This window comes from Arachis hypogaea, chromosome 10 (genome assembly GCF_003086295.3).
Source record: "Arachis hypogaea cultivar Tifrunner chromosome 10, arahy.Tifrunner.gnm2.J5K5, whole genome shotgun sequence".
NCBI lineage: Eukaryota > Viridiplantae > Streptophyta > Magnoliopsida > Fabales > Fabaceae > Arachis > Arachis hypogaea.
The window spans coordinates 87,282,381-87,296,563 of record NC_092045.1 but is presented as its reverse complement, the minus strand read 5'-3'; the positions used below and the strand labels follow the sequence as shown (position 1 = coordinate 87,296,563).

The 14,183-nt window shown below is 37.6% G+C and overlaps 1 long non-coding RNA gene and 1 other non-coding gene across 2 annotated transcripts; one reads left to right on the top strand and one right to left on the bottom strand.

Annotated features, from left to right (window-relative positions):
• Positions 1–2,483: 2,483 nt before the first annotated feature.
• LOC140175505 (uncharacterized) lies at positions 2,484–3,431 on the top strand. Its single transcript, XR_011866324.1, has 3 exons — positions 2,484–2,639; positions 2,724–2,780; positions 2,865–3,431. It is a non-coding gene; the product is annotated as an uncharacterized lncRNA (long non-coding RNA).
• An 8,465-nt stretch (positions 3,432–11,896) lies between these two features.
• On the bottom strand, positions 11,897–12,004 carry LOC112719287 (small nucleolar RNA R71). Its single transcript, XR_003161594.1, has one exon. It is a non-coding gene; the product is annotated as a small nucleolar RNA R71 (small nucleolar RNA).
• Positions 12,005–14,183: the final 2,179 nt, after the last annotated feature.

Here is a 14,183-nt window from a genome sequence, read left to right as displayed (position 1 = left end):
ATAAAAAGTTATATCATTTAATTGGAATAAATAATATTTTAAATTTAAATTATATTTTATAAAATGTGATAATATGTTTATTTTATAATTTAAATTAAAAATAATTAATTGAAATTAACAATATGTTGATAAATAATATTCTTAAATATTTTTAATAGAGTACATTTAAGAAACCTAATTCTCAAATTAAGAAACCTAACCCTAAAATTCCTCTTTCAGCTTCGCATAACAGCCTTCAACACACATACCCTTTACAGCGGAGAAGAGAAAAAGAGAAAGTGAGGATCCGAGAGAACAGAGGAGAAGGTGGAGGGATGCTGCCTCGCCGCCGCTGTTGTCGCACGCATCGCCACTCCGTGGAGCCGCACCTTGCTGCCGGTCTGCCATCGAACTGCCACAGGCGTTGTCACCGCAGAGAGAGGGAGTAACGCATTGAAGAGAGGAGGAGGAAGGAGACCCGTGCACCGTCGGAGCCAATGTCACCCAGTCGCAGCTGTTCTCCGTTCAAGCCTCTGCCAAGTCACCGTCGATGAAGCTTCTGCCGTCGCTGAGAATCGCGAGCAGACGCGTAGAGGGAGGAAAATACAGGGAGAAGAAGGAGGCACTGTTCGAGTTGCTGTCCCCAGCTGCCTTCCACGGAGCTGCCGCCGTCGATTGTCACTGGGGAACTACCGCCGTGCCTCTTGTCACTGGAATCACGGACTAGAGAGAAGGGGCTGCCTCTCCTATTGCTGTTGCTTTGTTCTTTTATCATAAGCGATCTCTGTTTCCACTTCCATTGAATTCATTTCTGTTTTCGATTCCATTGAGTTTGAATTCTCCATTTTGCTGTTATTAATAATCGTAATGTTATTAAGTTTGGATTATTGCTGTGAATGTGATTGATTTTGTTGTTATGAGAGATTAATTGGTAGATTTAAGCTTGGATTGTGAAAATGTGATTGGTGTGGTGTTGAGACTATTTTGATTTGAGGCTGTGATTTGTGAATAATGATTTAATTGTTTGAAAGTGACTAATTACTCGAATTCCTGGTTACACTGATTTCTTGATTTAGTTATGAAATTGAGATTTATTTGATGATGGTGGATATTGTTGCAAGATTGTTTGAGAAATTATTGGTTATTGGATATGTTAATTTGAGAAATTATTGGTTTCTGATAGATCTCTGATAAGAACATGTTTGGATTGGTCTATAGGAGGAGAGGTAAGGAGTAGATAAACTGAATTTTCACTGCTTTCACTACTTAGTTCATAATTGTTGCTGGTTTGCTGCTGGTTAGCTCCTTTAAGCTAGTTTAGCAGGTTAGGAGCAGGAATTCTAGGCTTAACTGCTGCATATAAATACTGGGGTTTAGTTGGTTTTAGTTAGATAATTTTTGTTCAGTTTGGTAGTTCAGGAGAAGGGAACTTTCTCCAGAGTTGGTTAGTTCCAACAGTGTACTTCAATAAGGGATTGTGAAAATCCCCTATTTTCTGCTGGACCCTATCAATCTCAAATGCTAATCTGTTCTAAACCTGTGATGTGCAGTGTATCGATCCTTGGCTCCATAGAAAAACATCATGCCCGGTGTGCAAGTCATCTATCACCTAATTTATCGCTGGTTTCAGATGGATAATTTCTTATTCTACTATAGAATGTTGGCTGTCCCATTTTGGTATGAGGTACAGCAATGGATGATAATATATTTCCGTTAGTTGATAAGTAATAGAAATACTTTCTTTTTTTAGTATGATATTACTATCTGGCTTGTTAGATATATAAAAAGTGAATATAAAGGGTCTAGAACTTACAAGTTGGTGTTTTGTGTAACAACCCCGATTTTTGAGTACGCGGATCTTTTCTACAGGCACGAATTTCTCCGGAAGATCAGTAAAGGGAACACCTCTGCTGTATCATCAAGCATCTCAATCCTCATTGTCATTATGACATCTTTAAGCCAAAACCTCTTTTGATGCAAGCTCGACAACACGGCCACGGAGAACCTAGTTTTTGAACCGTATCGGTTAGGAGTTTTGATTCTAGTTTTCGTAAATAGGCTCAGTTTGACGAACCGGACTCGATTCATGAGAGAAGAAAGATAATAGTATAATATTATCATTATATTAGTATTAGAAGTTGCTTGAAAGATATTATAAGGTTACCTGGTCTGTTTTAGTTAAAAACAGGAAATCGATTTAACCAGGTTTACGGTTTACTGGTGCAGCTTAGCACCAGCACTCTCTGATGACTTTAGCAATGCTAAGGGCTCATCATACATGTTTTATTCTCATAATAAATATGTTACTAGTGTCATTTATGCTAGTAGCTCAGAAAATAATTTTTAGAGATATTTTTACAAGTGTTCCGATACACCTAGTTTTAGTTGTTATACCCCTGAGATATTTTAATATTATTTTAATCCACCTCCAAGCCAACCAATCACAACTCACCTTACACCCCCAAGACCTCCAAGGCTGTCTCATTTCATCATTTTGGCCGAAAATAACAAGAGAGAAAAGAGAGAAACCTTCATGAACACTTAATCTTCAAAGCTTGATTTCTTCTGAACTAAAACTCAAATCAAAACTCCGATTTCACCAAAATGATCCTCTTTTCTTTTTCTACATAACCATATAACATATCAAGGCTGGAAATAAGGTGAGATGGCTGTCTCCCTCCCTCTTCAATTCGGTTTTCAAGGAAAACCATGTAAACATGTGTTTTCTTGATGTTTTTCCTTAGGAATCATGATTAACTTGACTTGAGGGCCAAGAAACATGAATTTTCAGCAAGTCTAAGGTGAGATATCTCTTCCTAACATACTGAGTGAGATTTGGTCAGTTGAGAGTTTTTGGATTTAAAGTTGTTCTTGATGTGATTTAGGAGGAAAAAGTGCTTAAGGACCACCTGAAAGTTTGATTGAATTAGGAGCAGCAAAACCAGGTAGGGTGTCACGAAATTAATCTTGATTATTTGTGTTTGAGATGTGTGAATGTTGTATTATTTGGTTGTGCTAAAAATAGGTTGCATATATGATTGATTCTTGGTGAAAATTTGGTGAAATTCTGATGAAATTTGATGAAATTTAAGCTTTAAAGTTCATGTTCTTGAGCAGCTGGGAAAAACGAAACCCTAAGCTTAAATTGAGGTTCAATTTGTGTTGAAATCATGTAGAAAAGATAGGCTTTTAGTGGCTGCTAATTTATTATGAATTATAGTAAAAATCGGTTGTTGAAAAGACTGAAAAACGGGTAAAAACAGAGAAAGAATCTGAAGAATTTATGAAGAACATGAAGAACACTTTGAGTGTGATGAAGAACAATGAAGAACAGGCCTTAGATCTTAAAAAGGGCAAGGAAGTAAAATTTTTGGTGTTTTAGGGGTTGTTTGGTAATTTCTGAAAGTTAGGGTGGTAAAAGTAGAAATATTAAAAGTTACGGGTGGTAAAAAGTGAATTTTAAAGGTTAAAGGTTAAAGTAAAGTTAATTTTCGAAAATATATTAATAAAATAATAAATAATAATAAAATATTGAATAATAATATTTAATTAAAAATAATATTTTAATAAAAATAATAAAATAATGCAGAAAAGGCAGTTTTCTGTAAAAGCTTTAGAAAGACAACTTTAAGTGCAGAATCTCATAATTACCTTCATAAAACACTTAGGGAGTGGTAATAACATGTTAGTGAGGCAAAGATAAAGAAAAGATAAAAAGTTAAAGAAAAGATAAAAATCGAAGAAAAAGTCTGTAATGTTTTAATGACAGAAAAACAGATAGAATTAGTGAACGAACTAGGGCAACATAGTTAGTCCTTGAGTTGCGACTAGGGTTAAGTATTATATGAAAAGTTAAACTATTTCAGTATAGACTTAATGAACCTATACTTGGGACAGGCTAACTATTCATACCGAAATTTACATAAGCTTTAAATACATATGTTAAGCAGAGAAACCAGAGCAGAGTAAAGAAACACAGAGAACAGAGTAACCAGAGCAGAATAGAGGGATACAGAGAAAAGAGTAATCTGAGCAAAGTAAAAAGACACAGAGAAGAGAGTAATGTGACAAAGAGAAATAGTTTGAGTTAAGATGTTGTAAAAGTAAAAGCTATAGAGTTTGTATAGCATGATTGAACAGAGAAAGAAAGAGGTACAGCATAAGAATGTGAAAGTGATGATGAATAATGAGAATGTTAATGAATGATGATAATGAGAATGATTATGTAAGGATCTGCTGCAGAGAGACAGTCAGATAGATGGTGGTACGACCACTGAGAACGCTTTCCTGGGATACCTTGCTATAATGCTTTGCTGTAAGACAGAGGTTGCTTACAGTGAGTGTGTTGTTGCTCCTGTAAGACAGAGGTTGCTTACAGTGAGTCTGTTGGGCGTATATTGGCTAATAAGTTTCGCCCTGCAAGACAAAGGTTGCTTGCAGTGGATATTGCCAACAGGAAATCCTTATGCAGACAGAGGTTGCTGGGTAACGTCGGAAGCGGGTATGTAACCGACAGATGAGCTCATTACCTGCACTAGGGCTAGACATGCATCATACTTGGTTGTGCATTTTCTCTATTATGATTGTTGCATGAATGTATGCTTTCTTTGTTTGTATTCTATTCTCTGTGTTTGTGTCTGTGTTTTACTTTCTTGTATTCTTCTGTTTGTGATCTTTTTGTGTTTTCTCTATTTTCTCTATTTATCTGTCTTCTGTTTACTACTTCTCTATATTCTGCTATTAGTCTGCTAAATAACACAAAATTAATGAACGTAACTAATAACCCCGGCCCTACTAAGAACTTCCCAGTTCTTACCCCTTCTCTCTCCCTTCCCCTTCCAGATGGAAGCATGAGTACCCTTCCGTAGTTCGCTGATGACCGTTTGTAAAGAGAATTCTGCTCTAGGTAGTCTTCTGAGTCTAGGGTGAATCTCTTTATCTATGTATATGTATATACTGTGAGACCAGCCAACGTCTGCACCCCGTTCATATGCGCACTTTAACCTGAATCCTGTGTACGAGACTCCCGTTGTGTGGCTACTTGATGAGGTACCAGAGGGACGTCCTATGGCAATGTCTGATCGTGCAGAGGAATAGCAGATGATGTCCTACCTTTGGTGACGTTCACTTGACTTGAGTTTTGAAGACTTAGAATGTACTTTCCCTCGCTTTAGTAGTTTAGAGGGACTAGGCGAGTATAGAGTCTAGGCTAGCTTGGGTGCCAGCTTAGGGACTTCTTGAACAGGTCAGGACCTGGGATGTTGTATATATATATATATATATATATATATATATATATGTATATAGATATTATTTAGCTATATCTAGGGGTGTTCTAACTAAAAGTCTATACTCTAATAAAGGCTGGATCACTGAATCTTGTTAGCTGCTTGTGATGTATTTATGTGTGGTTGTTTATAACTGTTTTATCTGTTATTATTTGTGAATTGATTATAAATGATTATGTTTATTAATCCAAACGTTTTCAAAAAAATACACCTCGCAAATTAACTACGCTTTTAACAACGAATCAGGCTCATATGATAAATAATAGATAATAACTAGGAAGACAAATTGGTAGCGCTCAGTTTCCGGTGTGTCCTAGGCGTACTGAAAATTGGGTCGTTACATTTTGTTTCTAAACTGCTCTGAGATATGATTCATTTTGCGGTATGCATATATAGGTAACTATTCTGATTCATGGTCTTGTAAGATGTAATTGATCACTGGCAGGTCCTAATGAAGTCTGCCAAACCAGTGGCAAGTCTGAAGGCCGTAGTTTTTTCCCCATGACATATTAGTTACAAATATACCTGGTTGATGGGCTACACAGGTATATACTGGGATTTAGACTTAGTAAATTTGTATCACACTATTAAGAGCCTGCTTGCTTTTCTACTTTTTGGAGGCATGCTACTGTTTGCATATATATCTTGTGATTCCTAGTGCAATTTCATGAAACTAGTCATCACATCACATTTATGATTTATCTCGCGTTACTTGATGAACAAACCCTTTAATTTATGCCATTTACTTGTGATTGATATTTACTTGATTATGTGCTCTACACATACATGTGTATCACTTGTTTTGTCATTTTGAATTGTTGAGAAGTGAATACAAACTTGCTTGTTTTGAAAATTTAGAAACTTTTTGAATTTAAGGAACTTTTGACTATGCACCTAACTTTTTGTTTCGGTTTTTCTTATTTACAGGAGTGCTGAAATGGTGACCACATGCTACTTTGAGAGCTCAAGAATATTTTGATTCATAGTGACACTAATCTATGTTAGAACTTTTAACTTTTGGTTTGAACTTTTATGTTAGAACTTTTATGTTTTGGTTGAACTAATCAATGTACTCACTAGCTAATGTTATTTTGTTTCAAGACAATTTTAGCTAAAAGGATTTTGTTTGACTTATGTATGTTTTTGCATATTATATACATACAAACTTGCTTATTAAAATTGTTAATATATTAGTTAATTTAAAAAATAATTTAATAAATTATGCATGTAATTTGTAATAAAAAAAATTGTTACAAAATAATTAATTTGCTTTCGTAACTAAAGAAAAAAATGTTACAAAATCATGTTACATTTTGTAACAAAATTTTTTGATAGGAAAAAAATTGACTGTCACGAAAAATACCTTCAAGATCAAAATTTGTTACCACTTTTGTAACGGCTTCTGGTTTTTTGTATCAGAAAAAATTGTTAAAAAATATGGTATTGAATTGTAACAGTTCCATTTTTCGTTACAAAAATTTTTTGTAACGGGACTTACTGCAATGGACCCTTTTTTTGTTACAAAAAACTTTTGTTTCAAAATTTCGACGTTTTGTAACAATATTTTTTGTTACAAATGCGCCTTTTTTCTTGTAGTGACTCCATTGATATGAATGCCATTTCCACAATTATGCATAGCTACATAAATTCTCATTTTTTTTGCAAACTTTCACACACTCATGTATGAGTTTTTAATTCCATCACATATGCTTTGATCTTTTTTTTATTGAACTTAACATTAGGGTAATTTTGTCCCTTACTCATTTATTTTTTTCTTCTTCTTTTGTTTTTTTCTACTTTTATAATTGAAAGAATATTGTATCAATGCATATAGTTTCTCTAATTTTTACACGAGTGAGCACCCAAATTCCCAATATTTGTCAATAAGAGCATAAATACATTCTCATCAACCATAGTTCCCACATTTCCCCACACTTAGCTGACGCACAATCTCTATCTTAAGCTAACCAAAGATTCAAATAGGAAAATTAATTATTTTTCCGCTTAAGGTTAGTGATGTGGTAATATAAAGAACAAATGGGGTTAAAAGGCTCAAAGTGGCAACCAAAGGTAAATGAAATGGTAGGCTATTTGGGATAAGTGAGCTAATGTCAAATGATGGCCTCAATCATATGTATGCATGACTATACACTAAACAATGGACATATAGAATGGAGCAAAGCAAAGATTACAATCATAGAGAAGAAAACACACAAGAAGAAAAAATCATGGTTAAATAATGTAACCGTATAATTAAGCTCAAAATCTCACAGAATGTGTGTTCTTAGCTCTAAACTATATTCCAAATTAAAATCCTCAAACAAGCTTAACAAATTTTTTAATTTGAATTAATGGAATACTATAGAATAGTGTCTTGAGAAAGAATATATCAGTCAACCAAGTAGTACCTAAATGCAAACAACTACTATCATGCAATCCGTCCTATCTAACAAAAGAAAAATAACATATTGGTGTTAAGAGAGAGAGATTACCTCTGGAAGTCAGGTACTGACCTCCCCACACTTAAAACATGGCACGGTCCTCCGTGCCATTAGTAGGGAGCAAGGTGGGACTGGTAGCATCACCTCCACAGTTGGGCTCGTCATGGCTCCCGGTGCTGGTAGGTGAAGTGGAGTCTGGGGTATCCTTCTCTTCTGGAGGTGGGTGAGTACTAACAATGAGCTCCTTCAGATAGGTGTATCGGTGCTTGTTGCGGCGCTCCATTCGCTCCATCTGTCGGTTGATGAGCGGATAATTTGTACGCTTTTTGGCATTGTTTTTAGTATGTTTTTAGTATGATCTAGTTAGTTTTTAGTATATTTTTATTAGTTTTTAGTTAAAATTCACTTTTCTGGACTTTACTATGAGTTTGTGTGATTTTCTGTGATTTCAGGTATTTTCTGGCTGAAATTGAGGGACCTGAGCAGAAATCTGATTCAGAGACTGAAAAGGACTGCAGATGCTGTTGGATTCTGACCTCCCTGCACTCGAAGTGGATTTTCTGGAGCTACAGAAGCCCAATTGGCGCGCTCTCAACGGCGTTGGAAAGTAGACATCCTGGGCTTTCCAGCAATATATGATAGTCCATACTTTGCCCAAGATTTGATGGCCCAAACCGGCGTTCAAAGTCACCTTCAAGATTTCCAGCGTTAAACGCCGGAACTGGCACCCAAATGGGAGTTAAACACCCAAACTGGCACTAAAGCTGGCGTTTAACTCCAAGAAGAGTCTCTACACGAAAATGCTTCATTGCTCAGCCCAAGCACACACCAAGTGGGCCCGGAAGTGGATTTTTATGTCTTTTACTCATCTCTGTACACCCTAGGCAACTAGTTTTCTATAAGTAGGACCTTTTACTATTGTATTGATATATCGGGGTAGTTATCCTTGTTTTGATGCTATCTTAGATCATTGGGAGGCTGGCCATTCGGCCATGCCTAGACCTTGTTCTTATGTATTTTCAACGGTGGAGTTTCTACACACCATAGATTAAGGTGTGGAGCTCTGCTGTACCTCGAGTATTAATGCAATTACTATTGTTCTTCCATTCAATTCCGCTTGTTCTTGTTCTAAGATATCACTTGTTCTTCAACTTGATGAATGTGATGATCCGTGACACTCATCATCATTCTCACCTATGAACGTGTGACTGACAACCACCTCCGTTCTACCTTCGATTGGGTGAATATATCTTGGATTCCTAATTGCACGATGCATGGTTGATCGCCTGACAACCAAGTGCTCGCCTGACAACCGAGCCAACCATTCCGTGAGATCAGAGTCTTCGTGGTATAGGCTAGAACTGATGGCGGCATTCAAGAGAATCCGGAAGGTCTAACCTTGTCTGTGGTATTCTGAGTAGGATTCAATGATTGAATGACTGTGACGTGCTTCAAACTCCTAGCAGGCGGGGCGTTAGTGACAGACGCAAAAGAATCGCTGGATTCTATTCCGGCCTGACCGAGAACCGACAGATGATTATCCATGCTGTGACAGAGCATAGGCGACATTTTCACTGAGAGGATGGGAGGTAGCCACTGACAACGGTGAAACCCTACATAAGCTTGCCATGGAAAGGAGTAAGAAGGATTGGATGAAGACAGTAGGAAAGCAGAGAGACGGAAGGGAAGGCATCTTCATGCGCTTATCTGAAGTTCCTACCAATGAATTACATAAGTATCTCTATCTTTATCTTTTATGTTTTTATGCGTTCATCACCATATCCATTTGAGTTTGCCTGACTAAGATTTACAAGATGACCATAGCTTGCTTCATACTAACAATCTCCGTGGGATCGACCCTTACTCGCGTAAGGTTTATTACTTGGACGACCCAGTGCACTTGCTGGTTAGTTGTGCAAAGTTGTGTAATGCCATGGTATTGAACACCAAGTTTTTGGGGTTCATGACCGGGGATTATGAGAGTTGTGAAAAGTATTGTTCATAATTTCGCACACCAAGTTTTTGGCGCCGTTGCCGGGGATTGTTCAAGTTTGGACAACTGACGGTTCATCTTGTTGCTTAGATTAGGTATTTTTTTTTCGAAATTCTTGAAGATGAATTCTAGAGTTTCATGATGATTTGTTGAAGTCTGGCTGGCTGAGAAGCCATGTCTAATCTCATTGGACCGAGGTTTCAACTTACCATCACAAGAGCTTGTTGATTTTTATCAATCTTGCTTTTGGAGCAGTGATCTGCTAAGGCTTGGCTGGCCATTGGCCATGTCTAGTGTTTTGGACCGAAGCTTTCTTTGAAAGCTTGGCTGGCTGTGAAGCCATGTCTAATTCCTGGACCGGAGTCTTAGACTAGCATTGCACTGATTCCTGGAATTCTCATTAAGAATTTTGATAACTTTTTCCATTTAATTTTCGAAAAACACAAAAAAAAAATTTAAAAAAAAATCATAAAATCCAAAAAATTTCTTGTTTGAGTCTAGTGTCTCATCTTAAGTCTAGTGTCAATTGCATGCATTCATTCATGTGTATTAAGGATTCTCAAGTAATTCTTGATAATTTTCGTGCTCTGATCTTTGAATTCAATTGACTTGAGTGTTTTGTGTGTCTCATATGCATTTTCATTCTGTTGGTGTCAGTAGTATACAAACTGCCAAGTTTGGTGTCCTGCATGCATTGTTATTTGATTCTTGTTACATTTTGATTTGTTCTTATTATTAAAAATCCAAAAATATTTTTTAATTTGTGTCTTCTCAAGTCAATGATACAGAAAATTGAAGATTCAGAACATACAGCAGAGGAATTATACAGAAAAAGCTGGGGGTTCAAAACGCCCAGTGAAGAAGGACAGACTGGCGTTTAAACGCCAGCCAGGGTACCTGGTTGGGTGTTTAACGCCCAAAAAGGTATAGTTTTGGGCGTTAAACGCCAGAATGTGCACCATTCTGGGCGTTTAACGCCAGGATGGCACAAGGGGGAAGATTCTGTTTTTCAATGCAATTTTTTTTCAGGTTTTCAAAGTTTTTCAAATTCAAATCTTTTTCAAATCATATCTTTTCAATCAAATCTTTTTCAAAATCAATTTCTTTCTATTTTCAAAGATACTTACTATCAATTAATGATTTGATTCAACATTTCAAGTATGTTGCCTTTTCTGTTGAGAAAGGTTTAATGTTTGAATCATATCTTTTCTTGTTAGTCAAGTTTTTAAAATCAAATCTTTTTAAAATGTTTTTCAAATCATATCTTCTCAATCACATTTTTTTAAACCAATCATATCTTCTTAACCACATCTTTTTCAAAATAATTTTCAATCAAATCTCTTTGATTTCTAATTTCAAAATCTTTTTCAAAAATCATTTTATTTCTTTCCCACTTTCATTTTCGAAAATTAAGTAATGTCTTTCAAAAATGTTTTCAAAATTTTTACTTAATTTTCGAAAATCACTTCCCTTCTTCTCACATCCTTCTATTTATGGACTAACACTATTCCTTAATGCAAAATTCGAACTCCATCTTCTTTGATAAGTTCGAATTTTCTACTTCTGTCTTCTACCTTTATTTTCCTCTGACACTTCAAGGAATCTCTATACTGTGACATAGAGGATTCCACATTTCTTGTTCTCTTCTCTCTCATATGAGCAGGAGCAAAGACAAAGGCATTCTTGTTGAGGCTGATCCTGAACCTGAAAGGACCTTGAAGAGAAAGCTCAGAGAAGCCAAAGCACAACTCTCTTTAGAGGACCTGACCGGATTCTTCAAAGGAGAAGAACACATGGCAGCCGAAAACAACAATGCCAACAATGCAAGGAAGGTGCTGGGTGACTTTACTGCACCTACTCCCGATTTTTATGGGAGAAGCATCTCTATCCCTGCCATTGGAGCAAACAACTTTGAGCTTAAGCCTCAATTAGTTTCTCTAATGCAACAGAATTGCAAGTTCCATGGACTTCCATTGGAAGATCCTCATCAGTTCTTAGCTGAATTCTTGCAAATCTGTGACACTGTCAAGACTAATGGGGTTGACCCTGAGGTCTACAGACTTATGCTATTCCCTTTTGCTGTAAGAGACAGAGCTAGAACATGGTTGGACTCTCAACCTAAAGAAAGCCTGGACTCTTGAGAAAAGCTAGTCAATGCCTTCTTGGCAAAGTTCTTTCCACCTCATAAATTGAGTAAGCTTAGAGTGGAAGTCCAAACCTTCAGACAGAAGGAAGGAGAATCCCTCTATGAAGCTTGGGAAAGATACAAACAATTAATCAGAAAGTGTCCTTCTGATATGCTTTCTGAATGGAGCATCATAGGTATTTTCTATGATGGTCTCTCTGAACTATCCAAGATGTCTTTGGATAGCTCTGCTGGAGGATCTCTTCATTTGAAGAAGACGCCTACAGAAGCTCAAGAGCTGATTGAAATGGTTGCAAATAACCAATTCATGTACACTTCTGAAAGAAATCCTGTGAACAATGGGACTAGTCAGAAGAAAGGAGTTCTTGAGATTGACACTCTGAATGCCATATTGGCTCAGAACAAAATATTGACTCAACAAGTCAATATGATTTCTCAAAGTCTGTCTGGAATGCAAAGTGCACCAAGCAGTACTAAGGATGCTTCATCTGAGGAAGAAGCCTATGATCCTGAGAACCCTTCAATGGAAGAGGTGAATTATATGGGAGAACCCTATGGAAACACCTATAATCCTTCATGGAGAAATCATCCAAATTTTTCATGGAAGGATCAACAGAGACCCCAACAAGGTTTCAACAATAACAATGGTGGAAGAAACAGGTTTAGCAATAGCAAGCCTTTTCCATCATCTTCTCAGCAATAGACAGAGAGTTCTAAGCAGAATACCTCTGACTTAGCAACCATGGTCTCTGATCTAATCAAAACCACTCAAAGTTTCATGACTGAAACAAGGTCCTCCATTAGAAATTTGGAAGGACAAGTGGGTCAGCTGAGCAAGAAAATTACTGAACTCCCTCCTAGTACTCTTCCAAGCAATACAGAAGAAAATCCAAAAGGAGAGTGCAAGGCCATCAACATGGCCGAATTTTGGGAGGAAGAAGAGGCAGTGAACGCCACTGAGGAAGGCCTCACTGGGCGTCCACTGGCCTCCAATGAGTTCCCCAATGAGGAACCATGGGAATCTGAGGCTCAAACTGAGACCATAAAGATTCCATTGGACTTACTTCTGCCATTCATGAGCTCTGATGAGTATTCTTCCTCTGAAGAGGATGAGTATGTCACTGAAGAGCAAGTTGCTAAATACCTTGGAGCAATCATGAAGCTAAATGACAAGTTATTTAGAGATGAGACTTGGGAGGATGAACCCCCTTTGCTCACCAAAGAACTGGATGACTTGTCTAGGCAGACACTGCCTCAAAAGAGACAGGATCCTGGGAAGTTTTCAATACCTTGTACCATAGGCACCATGACCTTCAAGAAGGCCTTGTGTGACTTAGGGTCAAGTGTAAACCTCATGCCTCTCTCTGTAATGGAGAAGTTAGGGATCTCTGAGGTACAAGCTGCAAAAATCTCACTGGAGATGGCAGACAACTCAAGAAAACAAGCCTATGGACTTGTAGAGGATGTTCTGGTTAAGGTTGAAGACCATTACATCCCTACTGATTTCATAGTCCTAGAGACTGGAAAGTGCATGGATGAATCCATCATCCTTGGCAGACCCTTCCTAGCCACAGCAAAGGCTGTGATTGATGTTGATAGAGGAGAGTTGATCATTCAAGTGAATGAAGAATCCTTGGTGTTTAAGGCCAAAGGATATCCCTCTGTCATCATGGAGAGGAAGCATGAAGAGCTTCTCTCAAAGCAGAGCCAAACAGAGCCCCCACAGTCAAACTCTAAGTTTGGTGTTGGGAGGCCACAACCAAACTCTAAGTTTGGTGTTGAACCCCCACATTCAAACTCTAAGTTTGGTGTTGGGAGGTTCCAACATGGCTCTGAGTATCTGTGAGGCTCCATGAGAGTCCTCTGTTAAGCTACTGACATTAAAGAAGCGCTTGTTGGGAGGCAACCCAATGTTATATTTTATCTATTTTATTTTGTTATTTTCTTTTTTTTTGTAGGTTGATGATCATGAGAAGTCACAAAATTAATGAAAAAAGCAAAAACAGAATGAAAAACAGGAAGAAAAACAGCACACCCTGGAGGACGCACCTACTGGCGTTTAAACGCCAGTGAGGTTAGCAGATGGGCGTTTAACGCCCAGTCTGGCACCATTCTGGGCGTTTAACGCCAGAAAGGGGCACCAGACTGGCGTTAAACGCCAGAAATGGGCAAGAAGCTGGCGTTAAACGCCAGAAATGGGCACCAGCCCGGCGTTTAACGCCAGAATTGGCACAAAACGAGATTTTGCTTGCCATTTGGTGCAGGGATGACTTTTCCTTGACACCTCAGGATCTGTGGACCCCACAGGATCCCCACCTACCCTACCACTCTCTCTC